Source organism: Onychostruthus taczanowskii, unplaced genomic scaffold (genome assembly GCF_017590055.1).
Source record: "Onychostruthus taczanowskii isolate IOZ18803 unplaced genomic scaffold, ASM1759005v1 scaffold42, whole genome shotgun sequence".
In the NCBI taxonomy this organism is placed as follows: domain Eukaryota; kingdom Metazoa; phylum Chordata; class Aves; order Passeriformes; family Passeridae; genus Onychostruthus; species Onychostruthus taczanowskii.
In genome coordinates this window covers 1,483,924-1,510,713 of record NW_024501682.1, presented here as the reverse complement: position 1 = coordinate 1,510,713, position 26,790 = coordinate 1,483,924, and the positions used below count along the sequence as shown (strand labels likewise).

Here is a 26,790-nt window from a genome sequence, read left to right as displayed (position 1 = left end):
GGCAACTGAGAATTGGATCACACGACTTAAAGTAGGTCTGTCTCTGTGTCAGAAAACTAACAGTTTCTCCTTCCTGTGGGTGGGCATCCATGCACAGGGGTAGTAAGCTTTTATTCTCCATGGTGTTTCTGTAGTATGTTTCTGAGCTGGGTCGTAGGAGGAGGAGTGATCTCACAACTTGACCACAAGTGCACTTGGCAGCGCTCACATGGGCAGAGCTGGTTGCAGAATTTGGGTCAGCGGGACAGTATCCTGGTGAGGTGTCTGGCACAGGACCTTGTAAGACCAATTGACTGTATTAAATTTACCCTAATACATGATATGTATATACACAATAGAAAAAACTTCCTTGGGTGTTTTTGCTTCTGCATCTGCAGAACGTCAGCCTTGGACTACTACAAAACCTTTGAAATAATTTTGATGGCATGTCCTACACCACTTCAGAGCACGAGCTGCTCAAGTCAGGCACGCTGAAGTAAAGTTTAGGCTTTGTAACTGAAAGAATGTGCAGCACATCATGCAACTGTGCATGATTGTTTTACTTTTTTGTGGTGAATTCAATGAGGGAGTAATGGCAGATACATATATATTCACACATGCACAAGGCAGATCTGAAAGCAGTGAACACAGGCCTGTATGCATTGTGTTGTAATTGTTTTCTCTTGGGGGTTTTGTTATTGTCCCTTTCACAAACTGTGAACCTGTAATTTTTCGTGTGCTGTTCTTTCGCCCTCTCTGCCAGAGAGGCTCAATCTATCATGTTAAAAGAAATCAATAAAAAGTCTAGAGGTTTATTTATAAAGTAGAGCATAGAGAGAGGGTACAAAAATTCCATTAAAATGGCAGTTTAGCACTAGCTACATCTCTTTGGGACTAAACTCCAATATTTTAAACTATTAAAATTGTTACAAAAGTGCTTTTAAAGTGCCACAAATCACAGTAAAGCTTTCTAGCTGAAACTTGCCTTTATATAGTGCACTAGAATTTAGCTTATGTATGTTTTTGGAGTGTCTGATGGATGCTGCCCTCAAACACCGTTTTAGCATCCATTTTAGAGCTTTATTACAGTTAATAATCTTACAGGTTTATCCTCAAGGGGAAATACGTGAATGTAAGAAGTCAGAATTTATTTTCTTTCAGAAATGTGAGTGTATGTATATCTTTGTGCAGATGCAACACTGAGCAAATTAATTATTTCTCAGAAGTCTATAGGCTTCTAATGTAAATCATCAGGATTGCCTAGCTTGGCACATGTTACTTGGTTACAGGAACTTATAAATTCCAGTAGCTGTGGGCTATTTTATGACATAGCAGTTTTCACCAGTGATGTGATGGTCATCTCTTCCATGTTTTCTGTCCAAAGAAATAAATGTGTCCATGTACTCATAAATATGATGCTGGAAATTTTATGGGATAGTGTCTGTGCTGAACCACTCAAGTATCAGAAGTAGTGTGTTGAAGTGTAAGCTTTGCCTCCACTCAGCATGTTTTTGAATCTCTTTTAATAGCTGAAGAAGATGGATCTTGAAACTGTTCAGTTTAAAAGGCAAATGGTGTTGTATAGTTTTGTGTTGTACCATCTTCTGTCCTGGGATTAAATTGTTTCTAGTAGAAATGCCCTTTATTTACTTCCAAAAATACCCAGAAAAAAATGGTGAACTCTTATTTGGACCAAAGGTAGGCTTCTCCTTCCCCCGGAGACAGTGCACGCTGTTGGAGAACACGGATCTTGGTGGGGGCTGTGAGAGCAGCCTACATAAATGAACATGGCAGAAGGCAAATGAGAAACTCCAGCTCACCACACATTTGTGTGTGGTAAAAATATGCACCCTGTCACACAGTCATGTCTGTACATACAACTCAATAACCCAATTCATTGCTCCTGCATTGTTCATCAATTTTTCCTTTTCTTACTGATCCACAGCCAGTTCTAGCTTACTTCTTGCTGTTGGTTGTGAACATTTCCTCTTTCATTGCTATATGGAGTAAAGTAGTGATCCCAGCAAGCTTAAAAACAGCAAAGTTATTAACACTGCCCTTTCACTGTTAATTAATATCTGAATTTTCAGAAAAAGGGCTCTAACCTGTGTAGTTTTTGTGTGGTGGAGATGCTGAAGGGAAAGCGCTAAAGCTTACTTTTCTAAGTACAGACAGCTAAAATCTTTCCTGTAAGGTGCTTCTCAGTGTGGAAAAGGAAAGACTCTAGTTGTGTTACACAGCCCTGAGCAGAAGTGATAGTCAGCATCTCTGCTTTTGAAAAAATAAGCAAGTGATATTAATGAGGATAAAGCAGAACAGTATCATTCACAAAAGTTAGTCTCCTCTGAAGTCTGAAGTCAGCAGCCCACTGAAACTGGGATTGCAGGTGGGGTAGTTAGGTTTGGCCAAATTGTGTTTGCTGCCAGCTAAGATTGGCGTCCCAACTCTGCTCTTCTGTTGGGGGGGCTCCTCCTCCTTCCTCTTCTTCCCCCGGGGCTTGCTCAGGCATGTTGGCTCCCTGTGTTGTATTCCATTTTATTTAAATGGTATGCCCTGTCTCACCCCTCTGAAATGTATGGTATATTCTAAGCCTGTGGTCCTGCCCTGAACCATCCTGTATCTGTCATCCCATTGGCCCAATGTGATTCCGCGCCCACTTCAATTCCCCTCTTAAGCTGTGCTAGGAGATCAGTCTGTCTCTTAGCCCTTCCTCTCTCTCAGCCTCTTGCCCCTTCCCTCCCCGAGGCTCCCCCTCCCTCCCCCTTCCCCCCTTTTCCCTCAGTAACCATGCTGTTCCCGGGTTTGGGACCCCAAATAAACCTTCATCTGATCAGTACCCTCAGAAGCCGTGTGGAGTCTCCTTGCCTGCCTGCTGCTGCCAGCCAACTCACAGCCTAGGGGGCCCTCCGGGGACATCCCCGGGGTGCCCCACCTCAAAACGAACCCCAGTGTTTGGTGCAGGTCTGGGCACAGCAGCACTGCCAGCACCAAGAGCACCTCTTGGTGCTGGGCAGTGCTGCTGTGCCTAGACCTGCGCCAAACACTGATGTAAGGAGGAGAGTCTAGTGAGAGGTGTGGGAAGAGGCAAGCGCGAGAAGGCAGCACAGTCCAAAGCATTAAGCTGCAGTCTTTGGAAGGCATTTGTGAGGTCAGGGTGCTGCAGCAGTGTGGAGGCTACCTGAGATCATCTGGGATGTATGATGTCCTTGAAGAGAAATGAGGTTCTCTTCTCACTGTGCCACACTCACAGAGCTGTTGTGGCTCTGACTCCATGACTATGTCCCTGTAGCAGCCAGTCATTAAGCTGTGAACATCCTGTAGTTCAGGCCACTAGTTTCCATTTCTTCCCCTTCCTCCAGTGGTAGACATGTCCTCAGTTAGCAGGATGTTTGTCTCCTTGCTTGCACTATGGACTTTTTGCAGATTGTAGGAAAAAAATCTCGGAGTGTTGTTGGTTATTGGTGGTGTCCTTGAGGAGAACGGGCCTGCAAGGTGAGGCTGAGCTGGTTGTGAGCAGCTGGCACACACTTGGTGTAAATGGTTAAATCTGCTGTATTGGATTGCTTCTGCTTCTAAAATGTCCTTGGGAAGAGCACTGCTTTTGGCCTGCTGCTGTTGGTCATACACTAGCATCTGGGTCAGTCTTTGTACTGGTCTTGGGGTGTCAAGAAAGCCCCCAGTCCACCTAGCAAGATTTTGCTGTTGTATTTTCTATTATATTTCCTATTTGGGGTACAGCGGTGCCCCACTTTCCCCACTGGGGGTGAGGCAGGGGGGTGGTGTGAAGCCATTGTTGTGGGTTTGCCACAGTGGGGAGGTGGTGGGTTTTAGGATGTTGTGATGACCTTGCTGAGTCAAACAGCTATCGTGTAGATGCTGGTGACTGGAAAGGATTGTCCTCCTGCAAGTGTGATCCTTTATAAGTTTATGGTCTGATTGTTCCAAGTGTGGCTCTCTTGAGACACTTAAGTCACTATTTAACTAAACTGGCAAAACCACATGGCTTTGGCTTCAAGGAGTTTTCCCCACCGGTCTGTTGATCTTACCCTTTCTGAAGATGCTGTGGGAATACCTGCACTGTCCCTCCCCTGTGCTTGGGGTTGAGCCCACAATAAGTGAGGGAGGACTCTCTCAGCTTTTCTAATGCTTATGGCAGAAGGGAGGAAGTGATAAGATACCAATCTTGCCCTCTCACACAGCCTTCCACACGCATCTTGCTGGTGGCCACCAAACTGTCCCCTAGAGATGCTGCCCTACCATGACTAATTTCCTGGCTTCTAATTTGAAAATGCAGTTATCAAATTGAGCCAAGTTCCAGCTTTTGTTGTATATGAAAACCTAGAAAGTGTACTTCTGGGAAGAGGTGTTGGAGTTCAGTTGTTTTTGGGTATTTCTGGTCATTGGAAGACAGGAAGGGGATTAGTAAGTGTTGAGGATTTGACTAATTTAATTGGTGTACCTTGATTTCAAAATCAAGACTAAGTGCATTGGAAGTAGTAGATGCAAAGTCTGTCAGGTACAAAGACTGATCAAAGCTGTGATTGTTAAAGATTTATACTGTCACTTAGAATGCCATAAAAGCAGTGTGATAAGTTATCTTTCTTCTGTTGTTTATACGAATAGTTTTGTTTGTAGTATTTTGTGGACAGCAGTATTTAATGACCGTGCATGTTAAACATAACTGTTAGTTAAACTTCCTTGGGAAATACTTTAACTAATAGATGTACAAGCATGTGATTGTAATAAATTCTTTATGAATTTTTTTCCCAGCTATAAAAATGTTCCAGTTAAGGGAAATAACTTTTCTTAGTAAGTAAATATTACTCTAAAGGATAAGATTTTGTATTTTCTTGTGTGTTTTTCCTTTGGGATATGTGTGTGTGTTTTAAAGAAGAGTGCTAAGTGAATAAAAATTCATGCTTGGAGTATTGGTGAGTTGGTAATGCAAGGTCAGATATTTGTATTACTTATACAGCCACTTGTTTAAAAATAAACATATTCTAATATGCATTTTATGTAAATAAACAATTACAGATGTTGCAAAATACAAAGCATAGAGTAGAATAACAGAGGTAAGCTTTAAATGTAGATGCACTGAATTAACAGAGATGCCTGGGAAGCAAATTTAGAAAAACAGGTATTGAGATGGCTCCTTTCTTTCTTTGAGCAATTCAAATGTCAGAAATTGTCTAGAAGGAAATTTTTATGGCTTGTACAGTTTCAGTATCTGAAAAGCGTTTTTACCAGATTTTGCATTTATTGGTGGAGCTATAAATAAAAGCAGAATAATTTTGCTTGGCTTCATGGAGTTCTTGCAAATCAGTTTCAACCCAACAACTCTCAGGGTCTGGCCTCGCTTGCTCCTTGGCTGGAAGAGCCAACCCAGTTCTTAAAAACTGTGGCAAAACTTGCTGGGCATTAATCTTAGACAAGATGGTTAATGAGGGGCTTTTTTGTTTTGTTTTTAATTAAAATATATCTTTTTCAGACAGACAGTTTCCTGGGAATGCTGGGAGAATCAGTTAACTGAGCAGTTTCCCATTACCAGTCTTAGTCCCAGCATTTGAAAAAGCAAAATACAACCTCGCCCTTGCCCCAGCCTCTGAGAAGCCCACCAGACAGACAGCCTTCACTCTCCAGGGGCACCTCAGCCTGAGCACCCCTGAGGGAAATGTGTAGCACAGAAAACTCAGCAGTTTGGTAAATGAACTAAAGGGGAAAATAAAGTTCTTGCTGTTTCAGTGTGGAAATCAAGAGAGAAATATCAAGGTTGGCTGTATGTTAGCCTAAAAATCAAGGTTAGGAAGTTCCTTGAATAGTATGAACTCAGCTTTTTATGCAGGCTACTGCTTTTAGATTGCCTGGCTCTTTAGGAATTGGTTGATAAATTTTAATTTTAGCAAAAAATGAGTCAGTCATTTACCTAAAATAACATTTTTGTTAATGCCTTGCCCCAGTGTAAATCATTTGAAGTTTAAAAAAAAACCACAAACCCTCTTTTTTTTCTGCATTTCTTCTGTCTTTAAAATTGTCTCTATGATCTGCCAGCAAGCTGTGAAATGGTTGTGACACTCACTATCTTGACTTAAGCCCTGTATCAAGACTCCACGCCAGGCAGTGCAGTGATGCGATAAGCAGAGTAGTGAAACACGTCTTCATTGCTACATACTCCATTTAGCTGCTTTCTGGGGCCTTTTCCTCTTGGGCTTTTGCAGGATCAGGACCACAAATTAGCTTCTCCATACACTGCTTGTGACCCTTGACTGAGCAGGGTAAAGGAAAGAAAAGGCAGACTGTGTACTCTTAGAGACACAGCAAATAAGAGGACAGTTCACCTTTTATTTTAGCTTCTGGAAGTGCAGCTTTTGTTGAATTGCTGTTAGGGGAGGCTTGGTGAGATGTAAAATGGACTTGTCCTGACTGCCTCCAGTGATCCCAGTGCTGCAGTGCTGTGGTGCCTGTCCTGCATTTCTTGGGTTAAGAAAAGTAAAGCAAGGCAGCAGGAAGCAAGGATGTAAACTTCTCAGAAGCAGAAGGAAAATAATGATGTCACTGTTTTTTCAAACTTTGAGCAATCTTAAAGTTCTAGAGGTGTTTTCATCGGATCTATTTCATGAGCAAAAATGTGTATTTTTCATAGCACTTGATGTGATCATATTTTTAACTTTTTACAGTCCTGGCACGGCAACTGCTTTGAAATAGTGTTTCTTTTATTACAGACCTGATTAGTTGGGAGGGAATGGGAATTAGAAATTTTTATAACAAGTACTGGCAGTATCTCACGCCCTCCCTTTAAATATCTTCTGCTTTTATTTCTTTTTATTTGAAGTCATTATATGAGGTGCATGTTATCCACTGAAATAGAAGTACATGAGACAGTTGGAATTCAGCATTCTTTTGAACTAATCTGTTTCAGCAAAAATAAGACTGTGAAACTTTTAATAAAAAGTAAAGAAAAGAAGTTCTGGAAGTTTCTGACTCTGGAAACCCAGGTTTTCTTCTGAAAATTTTACTTGTTGGTATAATTCTTTAAGGAGGTTGTACAGCTTTTGAAAAAAATGATGCTGAATGAATATCATAGATAATACAGAAGCCTTTGTAGGATGCTCACTGACCTACCTAAGATGCCCAAGAGAGATAATTACAACCTTTGGTAGTCTACATGTAAATGCATTTTGCAAATGACTTTCCTTGCAAAAAATACAAACCAGTTACATTTTGGAGTCTGTAAGTATGTAGAAAATGGACTGTAGAAGAGATGCCTATTTCAGGCAATTTTTGATGAGTTCCATATTAAAACAAATAAAATTATGGCATATTAAATTATTAGGCATCTTTAATAGGTTGTAAGGAAAATTTATGGTGCAATGAAATATTGCTGCAACCTAATTTAGAACTTGACAAATCTGGTTTTATAGGGTTGAATTATAAGGGATACCTCATTACTTGTGGGGAAAACTTCTTTTATTGTTATTTTTGGCATCCTGGTCTTCTCTTTGGTTGAGCTGTGCTCTGTAGGAGCTGCTTTGGGCAAGATGTCTCAGCTGATCCTTTTTCAAGGGAGCTGTGCAGGATGAAGTCATAATTAAGGATCACATCCTGGCAGGCCTTTCTTACCACGTGTGATTGCTGATCTCAAGTAAAATGCTTGCAGTCCTCATTGCTCTTTGGTCAAAATGTCATTTTTCTTAAAATCACAGATTTGTACTTCATTGTGAGTACTCCTTACTGATAGTGAATATCAGATACTCTATATACAGTATCAATAGTTATAGAAAATTTAGCTCCACCAAAATTACGTGTGTGCTGCCTTTTTTTAAATCCTCTGTTCCTTTCTTCTGCATGGAGGCCCCTTGATTGCACAAGGGCATGCTTTGAGTTTAAAGTAGGAGGCAATTTATGTAGAGTACGACCTGGGATTAAGGCTTGCGGCAGTAAATAGAGAACACTAAAAAAAATCCTATTCTTTTTTCAGTTTAGGAAGTCTCTAAAAAAAATTTGGGGTAGCAAATACTTTGATCCTCTTTGGAGACTGCTGACAGTATTCTTACAGTGCTGTTTACAGGTTCTCAGTTCAGAAAAATACCTGGAAACTAAGTTTGTGCATTCGGCTAAACTGAAGAGGAAATTTTACCTGGAAATCGTATTTCTTCATAGGGTAATAAGGGTTTCTTGTGTGCATTGTTTCCATCACTGAACTGACATGCAGAGTGATTGATCTTAAGCAAAGCTCACACACATGTAACTACAGCCACCTCATGTGACAAAGGGAAACAAAACCACAGGATCTGAGTTCAGACAGTAAACCTTTTGAGGACCTTTCCTCCTCATTTCTGTGTGAGAGAAGTCTCAGTTTCTCCTGATGCTGTGTGTTACCTGGCCCTGTGGCTCCCCAGGCGTGCTGTATGAGGAGTTGTGCCTGTCACACGGGAGGAGTAAGGCATTGCTGGATGGCTTATGTGGTCAGGTATAAGTAGCAGAGGAAGTGTTTGCATTTAGGAAGCTCTCATCTTGAATACTTAAATGACTTACTGGCAAGAAGAGCTTCATACATTTAAGGAGAGTCGCAGTTTGGTGTATGTTGAATGTGCACTGTGTTATGCACTTAGCTTCAACTATAAACCATTTGCTGAGTTTTAGTGACTCTGATGTTTAGTCTTTGCCCCCCCCCCCCCACTGTGTTTAGACATTAGTAGCCAAGTATTTTGCCTCTGTATGTAGCCTTAAGTTGCACTTTTTTCTGATGTAGTAATCAGATCAAATTATTTATAAAATGAGGACATACTTTTGGACTTCATGCGTAAACAGTCATTTAAATACATGCACAAGCAGAGAGATTCTTCTCTGTTTATCCACAGTTGAAGGCTAAACATTAATAAATGCTAACATTAAATAGCGGGTTTTCCCCCCCTCGTTCTTCACTGAAGTTTTCCCTTTAAGATTCAGATTCCTTCTCTAGATTACCCAAAGAACTTTCTCCTTGCCCTTGTTCAAGATACTGGTTGTAGTATGTCTCTGCTACTTTGTAATTATTGTGAGCTAGAGTAAGCAAGTGGTTTCTCTGGAGTGGTTCCTGCTGGACAGGTAGTCATTAAAACCATGTCTGCAATGCTAGCACGTGTGTTTGAGGGTAGAATCTACTGTCTCCAAGCACTATGGTGACTCCAGAACTCTAAATTCTGGAATTACCAGTGGGAACTGGAAATATGCCACCAGCTCACTAGAGTGCCATTTGAAATTTCCTTGGATGCAGCGGCGGCGGCTGACCTTAAGGTGTGTGCCGGCTAGCTGCGGCCAGCACCGCCGGCAGCACGGGGGCACTGTCCCGATCCGGGGCTCGGTCAGGGGAGCGCCTAAGGCTTTCGCCTTGAGGGATAAGGATCCGCAGCTGAGAGAGAGGGCTGCTAACCCACAGGAGGCAAATGAAGAGACGGACTCCAGCAGTAGTGCAGTCTCGGCTTAACGTCCAAGCGAGCTACCAGCTGAAGATAACCAACTGGGCTCCGACCTGGGTTTTTAAAGTGGGGCGGATACAGAGAGGCAAGGTGGTCTTCAGCAAATCAGGATTGAGGTGGGAGCGGTGGGAGGATAACAGACACTCAGGGAAAACCAATGGGGAAAGGGCAGGGGCGGAGTCCTGGCCCCTGATCCAATCACTCGATGCCCAGGATGGAAGATTCTATACAGAAGGGCTGGGGCACTGAGTGACAGACAGGGAACCAGGGAGGGACTGAGGGAATGGATACATTGGTTACTAAGGGTAAACAGGGAGGGGAGATTTGACGGATGGGGCGATCAAGGAGAGAGAGAACCAGGGCAGAACCATTACAACACAAAAGGGTGTAAGGAACAAACCAAATCGGCATACAGCATAACAAAACACAATACAACACTTGGAGCCAAGTTTGTCTTAGGCTTGGCTTATTTCTAAGATACCTCAACAGGCAACACATTTGTAGTATGGATTTGGGGTTGGTGGGGAGGGATTCTCAATAAAGATCAGAGGTGACTGATGAGTCTCAAACTGCTGCAGCAGAGAGACTCTCCTTTTGCTCTCTCTGCTTTTTGAATATGTTTTGCTGAAGACCTGGGAGGTGCCCATCCAGCTGGAAGGGGAGATGGAAAAGCAAGCTTTAAAACGGGGTTTGAGAAATGTGCATCTTGCATAGTTTTTAAAGGTACCTACTGCTGCCAGGCTAATTTCATTAGTGTGTTTGTTTCAGCTTTCTGGCTTTTGTTTTTTGCCTATTTTAACCAAACTTGAAACATCCTCTTAGTCGATGACAGCAAGGTTTGCAAATCAAAACCAAATCTGAGCACAGCACTACACTTGAGTGAGCTGTGCTAATCTAAGACAAACTTCTGTTTCCTTCTTGGAGCTTCTCCCCCATGCTCTCGTTTGGCACATGTACAGCCCTGTGTGCTGACAGGCACCTTTGAGGCACAGATCAGTTAAAGAAGTGTCTGTGGTGGAACTGCTCCAAGCTCAGTATTTCATGTGCTTATTGGCTATCTACTCGTGGTTAGGAAGTAGGTGTTTGGAGTCATGTAGGCTAGAGAGAAGTCCTGCATTTGGAATTAACATCTAAAGGATGTTATCAGGTCCTTTTCTTATGATCAGACAAAAACCTTTATCTCCCAATGAAAGTACTTTCCATGAGAAGTCAGAGTGCAAGCAGTGTGTGAGCAGAATATTTTAGGCAGCGAATATGTTGGACTGATAGAGTTCTGCATAGCCCAGCACTGTGGTTTGCATAAAAGCAGCCCCTTAAAGACCCTGTGGTCTCATGTTCTATTAGCAACTCTATGACTGACTTTCACTTTCCCTACAGTACAAGAAGAGATGGAGAATTTGCCATCAGTTTTCTCTCCTTGCATTTTTCCAGACAGTTTGGCCTCAACAAATTGTACAGCCTCCCTCTTGCCTGCGTGGGAGAGTACAGACTGCTGCTGGCGGCAAGGAGGAGAGATTAACATTCATCTGTTCTCTCCCCACTCGCTTTTCCATCCCGTGGGCATGGGAGTCTTATGAATGTTCTGCTCCTTTGGGGTGTGTTTCTACTCATTGCCCTGATGGGAAGACCACAGAGACACCGGGAAGGTTGTGCAAGTTTCACATTGCTGATTAAATAGGCATATGAGGAAGTCAAGTGCAGTGTTTCCCTAGAAGAGGTCAGAGAGGAAGATGGAAGGACTGGCATAAGCCTTAGGTTGCTCACTTGCTCAGAGATCTCCTTTTCCAGAGTCTGTGCATATTGAGGGCTTCATGGAAAGTCTGCCTCCTCACTTGGGTCTTCCATGAAAAGTGTGTTTAGGCACACTTCGAGAAGTCTATTCCAAGCAGAGATACTTTCTTCTTTGATCTTTACTCTCTGTTTTAATGTTGCATGTATAGGCAAAAAATCTGATGGGGAGTATGGGGAAAGAAATTAGGGGACGGGTTTGTTTATCTTTGGGTGTTTTTTAAGGAAAGTTTTTTCTGATGTAGAAGCTGAAGTACTGTATAAACGTCTGCAGTATCAGTACATAGCAATGGTTGGTAACACTCAAATGTAAGATGAAGAGTTTTACTTTCACTTTGTGGTGTTGTGAGGGATAAGGAAGGGTTTTGCAAACACATCTTTCTGAATGACCCTGCTTGAAGGGGAGCTCTCTCTGCCATTGTCCTTTGGTGCCCATTTACCCTACCTAGGAGTCAGGTACTGTGGTGGGTGCACGCCATGAGGAGTGGTGTATCTGCTTGCTCCTGCTTCCTTCTGCAGGACGCCAGCCTGCCTGTGCAGGAACAGCAGAGGCCTCGTTGTCTCCAGCATCTCCTGCTGCTGCCAAATTTGTCCCTCTCAAATAAGAGCCAGGTATTCTTTCTCCTGCTGCTCCCCATCCTCAATGGGGAGTGCTGACAGTCAGCATTTACTAATTTAGCACTGTGGAAGGTTTGTACTCGATGGAATGGAGATGGGAGGTCTTGCTCCTTCTTCAGTTAGTAGTTCCTGCAGGAGGGAAGGCAGTAGGACTCATCATTTGCAGTGCTAGCCACTGCCTAGTGGGATGTGATGAGCCAAATGCCACTGCCACTGGCTTGGAGGCAGTGGAGCTGCCAGTGTGGACAGCAGATGAGAGAATCTAGGGAGCCTTATGAGTGGGCATCCAGCACCTTGCATGAGGGGGTGGAAGAATACAGATGTGGTAATTTTTTGAAAGGTACAATGAGGATTTTACCATGTCTGTTGCTTACAGTGGAAGGGAATTTCTGTAGAGCTTGTTTGAACTTCTGGAAGGATGTTGCTAAGAGGCATCAAGTGTGGTGAGGTCAGTACAAGAAGAACAAAACCTCCCATTCAGATAAAAGCAGGGATAAGGAAATACTGCCATGTGTGGGACTCCTTTCGGCTAAACTGGTCCATGCAGTAATTGGTGCAGCCTTCCAGAAACGTACTATGGGTTTGAGCTTCCCAGCTCAGACAGGTCTATGTTCATGTTCCAGGCTTTGGGAAAGCAGGAACGTCACCATCTGTGTCCTACTTCATTTGAAAAAGAAACTTGAAAAAAAATGTTGAATGCCAGCCATCTGCTGATAGTGCATCCAAACTTTATCCTGGTATCTGGGAGCAGAGGAGGAAGAGAGTTTCTTAGGGGAGAGGCACTTTTGAAAGAGAAAGAGCTGCCTGTACCTGGGGTGCTCCTGGATCCAGAAACCATCAGGGGAGCATGTGCAGGATGGCTTGGCATCTCAGTGCAGCCACTTTCTGTAGTGGCCAAAACAATCTGGCCTAGAGAGAGTGAATCTGAGTCCCATCCTGCTGACAGTCTGCAACACTTGGTTTATGGATTATTAAGAGGAAATTTGAGCATTTCTGTGAAGTGGATGCTCAGTGATGAGTGGTTAAGAACCACCATATCGATGTTTTCCCAAAAAGATAAGTCACTTTTTCCTTGTAGCTGGGTCATTGGGCATAATGGTGTTTCAGAAATACATTGGGTTGTGGTTTTCTACAAGCTGCCTATGAAAATAGGCCCACAGTCTCAGTGGGAACTAATATGGGCCCTTAGCTGGACACAGAGCAAGACCAGACTTGCTTCTCTTAAATTCTTATAATAAGTCTGTCCCAGCAAACGCCCAGTGAATTTTGATTTGGTTATGGAGGTGCTTTTTCTGAAGTCAGCATGTCATTTTTCTGTGTTGTATTATATTCTCTGTATTACAGCAGTTGAGTGCTGCTTCTGTCCTGGTAGCTCTGTGTGAATATGAACAGAAGTAAGGCAGTAGAGAGTTAAAAAAAAATCCATTAATTAAAATATTTACATTGGAAGCTGCAAAACATTTACTCTTTGAGTAAAACAAACTTCCCCATTGTTCTTGTATGATTGCTACAGTTGCTCTGAAAATAGCCAGGAAGAGGTTGTGCTCTGAGGAATTTTACTGGGTTGTCAGGGGAATAGGAGGGTAGGGATACTGAAGTGGGCTCTTGGTCAGTGGCTCTCTTTGTTCAGTCTTTCTGTAGCATGGACAGAAGATCTCTTCTTCCTAAGGAAAAAACTAAAAAACTAACCAAAAAAAAAAAACCAAAAAAAAAAACACCCCAAAAAAACCAAAAAAAAAAACAAACAAAAAAAAAACCAAAAAAACCCACACAAACAAACAAACAAACAACAACAAAAAAAAAAAACAACCAAAAAAAACCCAAAAACCCCCCCCCAAAAAAAAAAAACCCAAAACCAAACCCCATTGTGGTGTCATGAGTCGTCATATTATTCTGGTAATGCCAAAAAAAAAAAAAAGGTTATCAGTCTAATCTGAGAAAATGGTATTTACAGGATGATTTTTTAGTACTTAGGGGAAAAAGGAGGCACCCCAGAGCTGGCAATTTGGACACTGGCTGGGGACCCATCCCCATTTTGCTGGAGGGAAATGGCAGTGCAGTGTGGTGAAGGATGTCACTTCTCTGTGGCACTGAGCCCCTGTGGGTTCCTGCTGGGTCTCTTGACATCATGGCTGCAGCTGCTCGGTGTTGAATAAAAAACCAAGTGAGGGTGCACCTGTTTTTTTACTTTAGGAACAGGGATACCTTTAGTAGCATCACTACAGGACAGGTAGGCAAACATGAAAGCTCTTTGCTTCAAACTCCTTAATTCCCATTGTATCTCCCTGCAGATAACTGGAGTGAAAAAATAAGCATTGTTTGTTTGGTTTTTTAATAGTATTCTCTTGCATGCCATTTCACCATTGCACATTTCTGACCTTTTCCACTCTGGCACTGGACTAACAGGCTTCTGGACTTCCTGGGCAGGACTCTGGAAGGGCTGAAAGAGTGTGAAGGAATTGGTTTGTTTGGTTTTTTAGGTCTTTGATTCACACTTCACTCTAGACAAACTCTTAAGAGTTTTTCAGGTTGCCAGATGGGAGGTTTCTCTTCTGCCCTAGTGACTCACGGACTGGCTGGATTGCAGGTCATGTCGTCTCTTCTTCATAGTGCTGTGGCAAAGTGTTTGTTCAAGCTTGAGTCTATCCAGACTGTAAATTTAATTGACAATTTTAAGGTTGCAAATTTTTTGGTTAGGTGTGTGGTATTCTTTCATCTGACCCCAAGTATGCCAGACTATGTCATGTTTACTTATGTTATAAAAACACTTTGGTTGCTTTGAAAGGTTGGTCTGTAAAGGAGTTAGGAAATTAAATGTACTTGTTTGGGGTAGGCAAAATTTAAACTTTAGCATGAGAATTTTGTTCCATCCATTTCTTGCATGTTTTACTGTTTTTTAAGAGAGGCTGCATGCTGACAGTTTCTTGGCCTGGAGATAAAAAGTCCTGCTTACCCAGGTTTGATAGTCTGATGGAAAATTGTCTCCACGATGTATAACACCGCTGGGATTATTTCTAGCCATTACCCTTGGTCTCATTTTACAACTGTTCACATTATGTAATTTGATGCTCATTTAATTTAATGAGAGGATGCTGCAGACTTACTTATGACTCTGCAGGACAACCTGTACGCTTTGGCCATCTCTGTTAGGCCTGCCAAAGGAGGAAGAGCGTGTTTCTTACAGGACATGTTACAACATCTTTAATACCTTTATTATCCATGCTTCCCAGATTGCCACAAATGGGATGGTGACTTGCCTGGGGTGTAGATTATACTGGAATGGCAGGCGAACTTTAACTTTCTTTTTTTTTTTTCTTGAACTGCTTATTAGACTTCTGTTGTAAGGTTATCAGGAGGTATTAATGGGCTTTTCCTTTTGTTGCAGATGGAATTTCATGACTTGCTGTATTTTGAATAGGACGAGGAGATGTGTCTGATAAGGTAAGAGAGAGGGTAAGATAAATATGTTCCTACAAAAAGCTGTCACACTAGATGGATTTTGGGTTGAGAATAATTTTTTTTCCCTGGCAGAACCCTGCAAATAATTGTGATAATTATTTTTAAGTTAAATCTGCCTCTGAGCTTCTGAGCAGAAACCATCTCTGTTCTATACAGCTTCTGACCAATTCTTTCTCCTGGTGAACTGATGTACAAAGGCTAGAAGACAAAAAGCCATGCCCTTGCAGGCACAGTGGTTAGCAAGATAGTCATGCTATTATTTTAGAGCTTTTTTTTTTCAAGTAACAGAGGATGTAGAGAAGTTTTTCTTTCGTTTTGAGATATTGCCTCCCCTCCCATCCCCACCCCAGATATTTAAAAGTTCAAAAGATCTTAGAGCTGTTTTAAGTTCTACACTTTAAAACTTGTTTTTCTTGTTGCAGTATTCTCAAATTTGGACTGTTTTTTATTAGAATAAGAGTATATATGTGTAGAAATGCTCTAGATTTGAGTTTGAACTTAATATTTGCTGTTCCTAATGTGCTGAAGGAAACTTCAAGTTTGCTGATCTTTTAAAATTTATCTTCTAATGGCGTTTTCACAAGGTAGTGTTTAGGTGGATACTTTTTTCCTTATGGTTTCTACTTCAGAGGTTTCCACTGTTAGAGAGGAGTAGATGTCTGTAAAACTCTTAGGTGTTGGGAGAACCATATTCAAACAAAGAGCCAAGCACAAAAGTAGTATTACCTAGAGATTGTCACTGTCTTTCAATGCACAATCTACGCCGCAGCTATCCAGCTCTATCGCTTGTTTGTTTCATTTTTGTCTCCCCCTTCTTCCTGAGTTCTGTACAGTTTTACAGGCCTCAAAAATCCCTATTGTTCTTTTTGGCTTTTGATTGGAAAATGTCATGGAAACAGCTAAATGCATGATGCCATTGTATGAGGATCGGGACTAAATGATTTTTTCCTTGGATTCAGACATTTAGCTCTTGTAGATGCTCTTGAGTTTTTTTGGTTTGTCTGGGTTTTTGTTTCTTTTTTTCTTTTTTCATATAAGATGTTTCCCAAGGAGGGTGGATTTATTTTTGGAGGGTGGCTGCTCAAGCAAGAACTGAAAACTTGGAATGACTCTTGGCACTGTGGTGTATGCAAGAATCAAAGACTTGGTGGCTGCCTGTTTTTTCTATTTTTTTTTTTTTTTTGCAAGTATTAGACATTTTGTCCATTCAAACCACCCTCTTTCATGCCACTGTTGGATCTTGTTATGAATATTTTATCCAAAGGCTTACTCCCTGCACAAAGGTGGTCTTGTATGTGTATAATTGGTAAAACACAGCTCTCCAGGTGAGAGAGCTTGCAGTATGTAGCACTGTTACACAAAGCACCTCGCATACCTCATTTGTTATGTAAACAAGCTGCTTCACTTGCACGTGTTCCAACCAGTCCTTCTATCCTCCAAGAATAGGTAATTAAAAATTGTTTTCAGGACCTCTTAGAGTTCCCAGCCCAGCTGCACTGGCACCCCTCTGCATCACTGCTGTCGCACCGTGCCAGCGGCACTGCTGTGGCTGGGGCTGAGCAGTGCACACTGTGGCGCTGCCACCAGCGTGTGTGTGCTCTCGTTGAAAAGAAGCATAGCTAGAATGGGACAGGTAGAAGTGCTCATGTTCAGATTCAGTTCACTGAGAAGTCTGTTTGTCCGGTGTCAAAGCAATGCTGGGGACTTCTATGTGCGTCAGCAATTGGGACGGGACAATTTGATGAGACAACAATTCAGTCATTCAGCTGCTGGTGTTTCCTGAAGACATTATTCTCACGTATTATATAGTGTACATGCATTACACTGTGTAATTTTATGTACTGCTCTCTTCTGTGGAATAAATATTGACAAATCTCTGTGCTGTAGCATGGGCAGCTCTTGTAGCACAGCACCTGATTGCTGTTGTACTGTGTCTCCCAGTGCAAGTTCATTCTCCCCTTGTCTTGTAAAACAGCTACTGAGGAGGCTCTGTTTCTAGCAAGCTTTGCAACTTGAGGCCATGACACCTCCATGACACTTCCTCTCACCACTGCTTTATTGCCAGCCCTAGGCATGTGCAAACTGTGAGATAGATCCCAGCAGCTGGACTGGCATTAAAATGAGATTCTGTGATGAAGAAGAAGCACTTTCTACTGTCACTAGCTGTCATCTTTCACCTCTAAAAGGAAATATTCTGTCCTCATTTTGTGTGATACCTTCTCAGTGTAAAATTCAATTCTGATCTAGGAATGGGTGTATTTTGCTCTCCTTTCTCCAAGAGGTCTTTGTTTATCCTTTCCCCAGCAGCCTGGGCTGGAGAAATGCTACTGTCCTGCTCCTGGTCCTCCTGTATGGCAAGAAGAGTCTGTCCTGGTCATGTTCCTTCTCAAGGCTGCAGGTGTCACTCATTCTGTGAACCATTCCTAGCTACTAAAGATGTCATCAGTGTTACTTCATTTATTTCATTTTTTTAACCTCCTGCTCCCTTTCTGCATTCCCTCTCTGCATTTACTTTTAGGTGTTCATCCTTCCATACAGTCATCTGGATGCTGCCCCAATTATGCCCTCAGGTCTTGACTGTGCCTCCTATCAATGTTTTCCCTTGGTTGCTTAGTTTTCATGGATATTTCCCGACCCATTCCTTTCTGTTTCTTCTTCAGGACAAGTCAGTCTGATGCACTCCCACATTTTGTGCTGCCATAGCAATTTAGATACCATTTAAAGCAGCAATAGATGGTCCACTCTGTGCAGAAATAGTCTTGTTTTAATGCTAGCCATGGTGACTTCCTTGTAATGGCTGGCTTTTGGCATCTGTTCTCCTGATTACATGACAGGGTAGAATTAAAAAAATGAATGATAGCTCTTTTGATATTTCTGAAGTCTAGTGATGAAATTATGAGACTTGGCAAGCTTGCAGTGATGTTGAGAGGTGCCAGACCTCTCACCCAGTATTTTCTTTTCCTTCCCCCATATTTCCCTGTGCCTTTATCTTGCTTCCTTCCGAGCAGTCCAGAGCCCTTGTGAATTGCAAGTCCAGTTTCACATGAGGTCTGCCCAGTAGCTCAGATCATAAATATAAAATCATTCTATAAGGCCTAATCTATTTTTGGAGTTACACTTGTGAGATAAAAATTACTTTGGTCGCTGAAACAGCATTGTGCCATTTTTGAAAGGAAATGACAAGGAAGTAACTCTTATCAGGCCTATTTTCAACCACTGTTAGCTTAGACCTGACAAATGGTGTCTGCAAGGTCTCTTAACAGTTCCAAATTAGGTTGCCAATTAATATTGACTATTTAAAAAGCTGTAGGTTGATGTATATCCTGTTATTAATAGCTGTTAATGCCCTTCATAATAGTAATCTGTTTTGCAAACGTTTTCTGGTTGCTCTTTTCTAACAAGTCTTGGCAGTGAAACCCCCGATTTTACACATGCAGAACCACAGTAACTCGTTGAAGTGTTTGTGTGGGTTTTGGTTTGTTTTTGTTTTTTTTTTTTTTTTCCATTTTGGGTGTGTTTGTCTTGTTTACTGGGAGTAACGCTTGATTTTGATGAGACCAGATAGAGCCAAAGTCCAGAATTACTTCTGTCCAAACTGGTAAATTGTGGTTTCTTCTTGTGTTAGTGCAGGTCAGCACAAAACTATTGCATCACTGCTAGATGAATTTTAATCATTTCCTTTGACGTTGCTGGTGAATGCTTTTGTCTCTACAGAAGAAAACTTTCACAATAAGAAAGGTAATTTGAATAAAATGGTAACAGGTAATTTGAGTTTCTTTTCTTGTGTTACTTAGCTGTTATGTCACAATATGTGGAAAGTACCTGGAAAGCACAAGGAGAAAAATGGGAAATCTCATGCATGAGGAAAAGCCTCTAGATAAGAGTGTGTAGGGGGAGAATATATACATAAATGTAGACATCAAGGTAAATGCTTTTTCCTTTTCTTTTTCTTCCAGAAAATTTGAATATTTGCACAATCTGATGTTACAAGTTTTAAATGCTTAACACTTCTAAAAGAATAAATTACTTCAGTGCCTGAATTTGTAGATAACTGTCAGCTTCAAAGGATCAAGTGAGTTGGAAGGAATGTCTGGAGAGCTCAGTATAGGCAGGTATCAGGCAGAATATAGAAATAAGGGGAGTACAGCTAACAGAGACCTAGATGTAATTTTATATATGAATTAAGAGTAATTATTCTACAAAAAGCAGATTTCTGTGGTTCTGCTTTTAGTGTAAATGGAGGATACTCACTTCCCCCTCCACATCTCCATCATACTGGGTTTCCCAAACTGCTTGTTACAAGAATTGTGTTGCTTCTGTAAAAATTAAGAATGAAAATTCACCTATTTAATACTTTTCCAACTACCCTTACAAAAAGGACTACCTTTGGCTTTGAAATATCCTTGTTGTGAGCTGGCTGGTTCTCTAAGAAATAAGTAACTTTGCACTTTTGACTAATCAATTAAAAGAAAATGAAATTAGTACTGTAAAATGTGCATTAAAGCTATAGGGATGAGATGGGAAGAGTCACTTCAACTTCTGCTTGAGAAGTGAACTGATCTGAAGTTCCCCTTGGAGTGTGTAAAGCACAAAGGGGAGGGGTAGTTGAGATGTGTGGTCTCTGGGGTGCTTGTTGCCTGTCTTTCACTCCACCCAGTGAGCCAGGGCAGGGTATTAAACCTGGCCAGAGCCACTGGCTTAGACTTCTCCCTAGATTTATTTTCCTGACCCAGGTGCTCTGGGCTACAGGGGGGGTGCCAGGGGAGCTCCTGGGGGTTGCAGTTGTCCCTTCAGGGTGGGCACTCACTGGAGCAGGACTGTGGGGTGATGGGAGCATCGGTGCTGGTGGTAATCCCTGAGCCTACCAACCTGGCTGGACACAAACTCCTTTCATCCTTCCTGGGTGTTGGTGCTGTGACTGGAGCTGGGAGATGGGGAGTGGGGAGCAGGTGACTCTCTCCTGGTGAGCACACAGGGTACCAGCTCTGTGGCTGGGACTGGCTGCCAATTTCAGTGATTGAAAATATCGCTGCCAGCCAGAAACTTCCAACTGCAGCTCTGATAATGACTGGTGGTGTGGTTTTGGGCAACTCCCTTGGTTGTCTTTGAGTCAGCTCCCCTTTCAGTAAAAAGAGGATGATACTTACTGTTGAAGTGATTAATTATGGTTCTTCAGATGTTGAAGTCCTGCCATGTATTCTTACCCTTGGTATGGAGAACCTTCTCTGCTTTTGTTAAGCCTGGCTCCAGGAAGATGACCAAAGTGCCAACCACCATTACCAGTCTTTTGAATCCTGGCCCCTCTCTTCCTCTTTTCCTTTATCTCTGCATCTCCCTCTTGACTGTCCATTATTCATATCAAACCTTTCCTGAATTAAAGACAGGGTGCCAGATAGGGTTAAAAGGAAAATTTCAGTTGAGGCTCCTAGCAGTGAGGTTAAGGGTTTGCTACTGGTGCAGTGAGATACAGAAATGTTCTGCTTTTTTCTCTGAAACCCATTCCGTGTGAAGGTTGTACAGTTTCCAAGCTCAGAGTTGGCTGCCAACTTCAGACATGCTAGTAACTTGCTGGCTTTAAAAAAATATAAAATAAACAAGTCTAAAAATATTATTTTGGGGAGTGGCTGAATGAAAAATTGCAAAATTTACATATGAAATTAAATTTAACTTAACCACCCCCTAGATATTTAAATGAAAGTATTAGTTAATGTACCCAGACAGAGCTGAGAGAACACCAAAAGCTAGTTTGCTGTTAATCTTCCAAAAAAAATGTGTTGTCTGGATTCATGAGTGACCTCCAGCTGCAGGTGGTAACTTTTGCTCCAGGTGGAAAAGAGGATGTGCTGAAGGGGCTAAGAGTTCTCCCTATTCCACCCACTGGGGTGGTGGGCTGTAAGGAGCAGGCAGCTCTCAGTGCTCCTGCTGGGTGGCTTCCTGCAGCCAAGCACACAGGGTGGGACTCCCTTTATTCTCTGGTGGCCCTGCTGATGCTCAGACAGTAGCCAGGGCTCCGGTGACTTGTGGGCTTCATAAAGCCCAATGAATGGGCTTTAGTTTTGGAAAATGTAGTCTTTGAAGTACGAAGGCTTCTGTCCCCAAAATAAGTATCTGGTGTCTATTCATCCTGTCCTGCTAGAGCAGATCCTGAATTCTCACTCAGTGATTTCCATAGTGAGTCCATAACTTCTGGTGTTACCTTACAGAGATGTCCTTTCCTGACTATGACAGGAAATGACAGTAGGAGGCCTGTCCTATTTTTGTTTCTCTTTATCCATGGAGAGATGTAATATAGTACCTGGATGTAGTATAATGCATGGTGCTTTTGTTAAATACAAGTTGCTATCAGTTAAAAAGTGGAGAGAGACATAGATGGATATCATAAACTTTGTTTCTCAAACTTGTCATTTCCATACTTGGAAATCACTTCATGTGCCTCGTTTATCCACACAAAAATTTGCATCTCCAGCGCCAATTAACATCAGGTAGAGCAGCAGAACGGTAGATTGCTGTCTCTCCTGGAGCTCTGGCAAATGCCTTGAATACCCTGAACTGAGGCCTTGGAACATTTTGAAGACAAATGAACCTTTTTTTGAATATTCTGACGGTGTGTAGGGAGCAGCAGGTGCTTCTGAAGAGTTGTGCTCCAAGAGCCATACTTGTTGGAATTAACTGAATGCAGAGGTCCGTGCTTGTGAATGGGTAGCACTGCTGCAGTGGGAAAGGTGTAAATGCCAAAGGAATTGCACAAGATTTTAGTCAGCTGGATAAGATAGAAAGTGCTTCTTGGAGAAACTGCATTTAGCAAGCTTGCTGTCAATGAGTTTCTGAGCATACTACGCATCATATCAATCAACTGCAATTATGTACAGTCAGGCAGAGAAGATTAATTCCAAATTCTTCAAAACCATTTCATCTGACCAGAAGCATCTTTTGGGGGCCTAGCTTTGGCTAATGTCTTCTTTATCTTCTGAGTAAATTTTGGCAGATACATTTAGCCATTTTGTTGGTAAGTCACTGATAACCATTATCCTCTTGGATAAGCCAAATATGCAGACTGTTTAAACTCTTTACATAAGATGTATTCTCTGAATCTTTCACTGTTCTTGTGGTATTTTCTTTTCCAAAGTGAATAGACCAGAAATGCATGTTGCCCTTGTTGTTACTGTTTTTTAGATAACACTCTCCCTCCCTGCCTTGCCTTATACAGAATAATGCTCTTATCCATCCAGAGGTTACGCTTCCTTGCTTAGCTGCAGATTTGTGCAGGAAATTCAGTGTCTAGATGGTGTCTGCTGTAACCTCTAGTCATTTTTTACAGGACTGATGCCTTCCCAAATGCAGTTCCCCAAAGGTATCTCTCAGAGTTCTCTATTTTTACTTTTTTTTTAATTCCTAGAAATTGGTAATTTTGTGTTGTGGCTGTATTAAAACCAGCTGCTGCTCTGACAAACTATACCGAGCTAAAAGCATACTTTACCACAAAGTAACCTTACTAGTGTTTTGCTTACCATTGTTCCAGGTTTCATGTTCTGTGCAGATGAAAGAATTGGTTTTATATTTTCCTTCTGATCCCTGGTAATGGCAATGGACAGCATCCCATTAGGCCCCCAAAATATCAAGAAAAAAATACAAGAGGAGGTACATGGTGTCATTACAAATAACACAGGACTTTGTATCATTGAACTTCTTGTACTCTGCAGTTTAGGTTTGTGTGAACATAATTACAGCTTTGAATTCTTTCTTTTAAATATTGCATGTATGTGGGGGAGTAGTTGTTTTGTTTTTGCTAAGTAGCATTTTTCCAGACAATTGCATTCATACCACTTGTGTTCTTTTTTGAAGGTTAAATTTAATATTGATAGGGCTTTTTGGTCTAGTTTTTATATGAGATTAAGTACCAGACAGTTGCACGTTTACCATCAGCTAATAGTCAAAAGGTACAGTCTCACAAAGACTTGGCTAAAACTAAATGAATAGCTCTCAATTTCCTGTGGGTGTGGGGTTTTGTGTGTGTGTGCACTGCTTACCAATAAGGAATGGAGCGACTTTCTTCTGAGATAACTATGCTGCCAACTTTATACTGCTGAAGTAATTTTGTTAAACAGGAGGAAGAAAAAAACTTCATAAATTGTCAAAAGGAATTTGACTGCAAAGTGTGCCAGCAGGGTTGGGTCTGTTTTTCCTCCTCCATTTTATCAGGAGGAAAGTAGGCTCATTGCTTTTGTACTTTATTAGCCTTTTGCTTTCAAATAGTGAGCGTTAACAGTGTACTGCTTTCATGATTTATTTCAACAGTTGCCTGTGACTGTATTATTTGGACACACCTCGTGGAGATTAAAAAGGTCAAGACATTTACTTCCATAGAGATGTTGTACACAGCCTCATTTTGGGCATCTCACTGTGGAGTGACTCAGTGGCCTTGGGGCAGAGTGGGAAGGCTGTGGGGATTTGAGTGATGGTACCAATGCCATCTTTTGCTGGTCAGGGAATGCTCTGTTTGGTCTGTCTGTTACAGGCTCAGATGAATTTTACCTCTAATATATACTAGTGTTGTCACTTTGATCCTATGCATTGCTAGGTGTTACTCTAATGATGGCATGCTATTTCTTCTGCAAAGGAGAAGTGTGCACTCTCTGGCCCTTACCTGTCTGTGCTGTTAAAAAACAGGGAAACAGAGTAGACCTGACTGTGTACCAGTTAACCTTCCTCTGGATTTCTTGAGTAGACAACTTGGAAGAACAAATTATCTCTGTCATTTTTCTCTCTGCTTTCTTCTCCTGACTTGCAGCTTAAACTATCATCCCCTTTAGTAGCCTTAAGAGAGGTAGATGATGAAGTTTTCATTAGAAGTATTCTCTGAAGTTGAATTAGTTACACCATCAATCCCACTAACAAAGCTCAGTGGAAGTAGAGTGTTTTGACACCATGTCAGAAGGATATCCAGCAAGATTTTACAGGTTGAAAAACATGCCTGGGATATACCTGTGAAGCTTGCTGTGTAACTTTTTCCTTTTATGATCTTTTGGATGGCCCATGCTGCCTAGAAAACTTGGCATTTCCACCGAGAGAGATTGGTGGAGAACTGTCCAGGAATGCCTGCATGATCTCTAGCAATTGTTAAATGTGTCGCTACTCAGGGAGCAGCTGTTGTTCCTCAGTTCTCGTTTGAGGCTCGGAGCCAGATGAGGGTGTGTTCTTGCTTCCCCAGTTTTCAGATGTGGTGTGAGGGAATGAAAGGAATAAGATGGCATGCTCTGAATAACACTGATGAAGAGTAAGTCTTGAAATTATTTGTATTTGATTACTTAGTACACAGAAGGAGGTGAAAACTCTTGTTTAATGTAGCGTTCAGCAGGATCAGTAGTTGAGGATCATCTGGAGGATGATACGAAGTTCTGACACTGATTTCTGATGAGACCTGGTATTATGTGAGGTCTGAGTGAAAGTAGCAATGGCCACTGTTCAGCAAAACCCTAGGTGACAGTGGTTAATACAAGGTATTCTCTTACTTCTCTTACATTATTGAAGTGCATTTATTAAAACAAGAAAGATGACTGTATGGCCAGATGTTGATGGATCCTGGTGCAAGAATCAAAGCAAGCAATACTCTTTAGGCGCTAGTGAGTCACATACAGTTTGGAGATCCTGTGCTGTCTGTCATGCAAGACAAGTTCACATTTGCATAGGCTGCCTTTTTCCATGCATGGCTTTGGTGTCTCTACTGATTAAATTTTAAATTATTTGAAATTATTTCCTTATGTTTTTAGCTGTTGATGTAATATTAAAGTGTTACTCTTTTTCTGATTGCTTGTCCTCTTTCATATATGGGTATATTTTCTTCTTTGTTAAAGAAATACACTTTTATTTAATAGTAGAATAGCACCTCAAGAACAGATGAAGGTGAGGATAGGCCTTCTATGTTACTTTTCTCCTGTTTAAAACAAATTGAGACTTACCTGATATTTACTAGCAGTCTCTTGCTTATCCAGGGAAATAATCTTTAAAGACCAGGTCCTGAGAGTATTCTTTTCATTTGGAAGGAGTTAACATGAGCTTTTCATGTTCAGGCAGTGTGGCTGGGACATAGAAACACAACCATACAGATTGCTGTAGGTGGGAATGTGGTTTGTATAAATAGTTTTCTTAGCAGGTGATGAACTTTTTCCTTAATAATTTAATTACTTAATTTCAGGAAATCTTTGGGGGAAGAAAATGTCTAGGAAGCTCTGCCAGACACCTACGTAGGTGAGGCAGTAGAGAAAGAAAGGGATGATGACATCTGAAGTTGGATGCAGGGCAGGAAGCACTGGATCAAGGGTTGGCCAGAAATGCTGAAATACAGATTTTGGGGAGGCAGGACATGAGGATTTCTCGTGGTTAGCCCAATAGCAGATCACTTTAGCCTCAGAGTTTCTACCTGTGTGAGACATTTTATAATACAAGCCTCAGAAGTACTGTGAAAGTACTAAATTACTGCTTTCAGTGGAAGATCAGAGGATGCTTTGAATAAAGCTTTACAAAAGTGCACAGTGTTCTTACACACAAACTATTTGGTATTAATAGTATCTCTTAAATGACAAGGAAGGTAAAATGTGCCAGATTTTTGAAGCTGGATAAATGTTTGCTCATTATTTTGAAAGAGATAGAAAGTGCATATGGAGAAGGGAAGATTGAAACCTAGGTTTGGAGCAAAAAGTCCTTTGGGCTGTCATCATGGATGTGGTTTGGAAATCCTTCGTTTTGTTACCTTGTCTGCCAGTTGGCTTTGTAGGTGGCTGAGCATATTTCTGAGCAGGTTGAGAGGGAAGAGGGTGTTCACCCGTGCGGAGTAATGCAGGGCAGAGGAAGCTGCTGCGCAAACTCTCTCTTTGAAGATGTGGCAAACCAGGAACTGCTGTAGTCCTTTTCTTAAATAGGAAATACGTGCAGCCACAAAAGAAAAGTGACTGGCTGGAGCCTATGGTAGAAATATGAAGTTGCAAGAAGTAGTCTTTCAGCCTGCTTTGGTGTTTGGATAGTACTGCAAAAGCTGAAAAAAAGGCCGATGTATAACCTGCCTGCAGAATAACAATGGGCAGCATTTTAACCTGCATGTCGACAGAATGATTGTGCTGTCATTGAATCATGGAATATTTTGGGTTGGACCTTAGGGATCATCTCATTCCAACCCCACTGCCATGGGTGTGGACACCTCCCACTACACCAGGTTGCTCAGAGCTCCATCCAGCCTGGCCTTGAACACTTCCAGGGATCAGGCATCTACAGCTTCTCTGGGCAACCTGTTCCAGTGCCTCACCACCCTCACAGGAAAGAATTTCTTCCAAAAGTACAGTGATGCCTTTATCCTTGGTGTCACTGAGATGAAGGGACTCTTCATAGTGGGGGGATCATTGCATCCCTGTCCCTGGCTTCAGAGTGTGTCTGTCCTGCCCATGCTCCAGTTCTGCTCTGCCACAGGCTTGATGTGAGTTTACAAAAATGGTTTGGTTTG

General features: G+C 41.8%; 1 protein-coding gene across 6 annotated transcripts in view; it reads left to right on the top strand.

Moving 5' to 3' along the window:
* The window catches only part of TRERF1 (transcriptional regulating factor 1), a 99,643-nt gene that overhangs the window by 14,210 nt on the left and 58,643 nt on the right, over positions 1 to 26,790 (top strand). For all 6 annotated transcript variants that reach the window (XM_041413632.1, XM_041413636.1, XM_041413633.1 and 3 more), the window contains exon 2: positions 15,226 to 15,281. The gene's annotated coding sequence lies outside the window, so the exon portion shown is untranslated. The remainder of the gene's footprint in view (positions 1 to 15,225; positions 15,282 to 26,790) is intronic.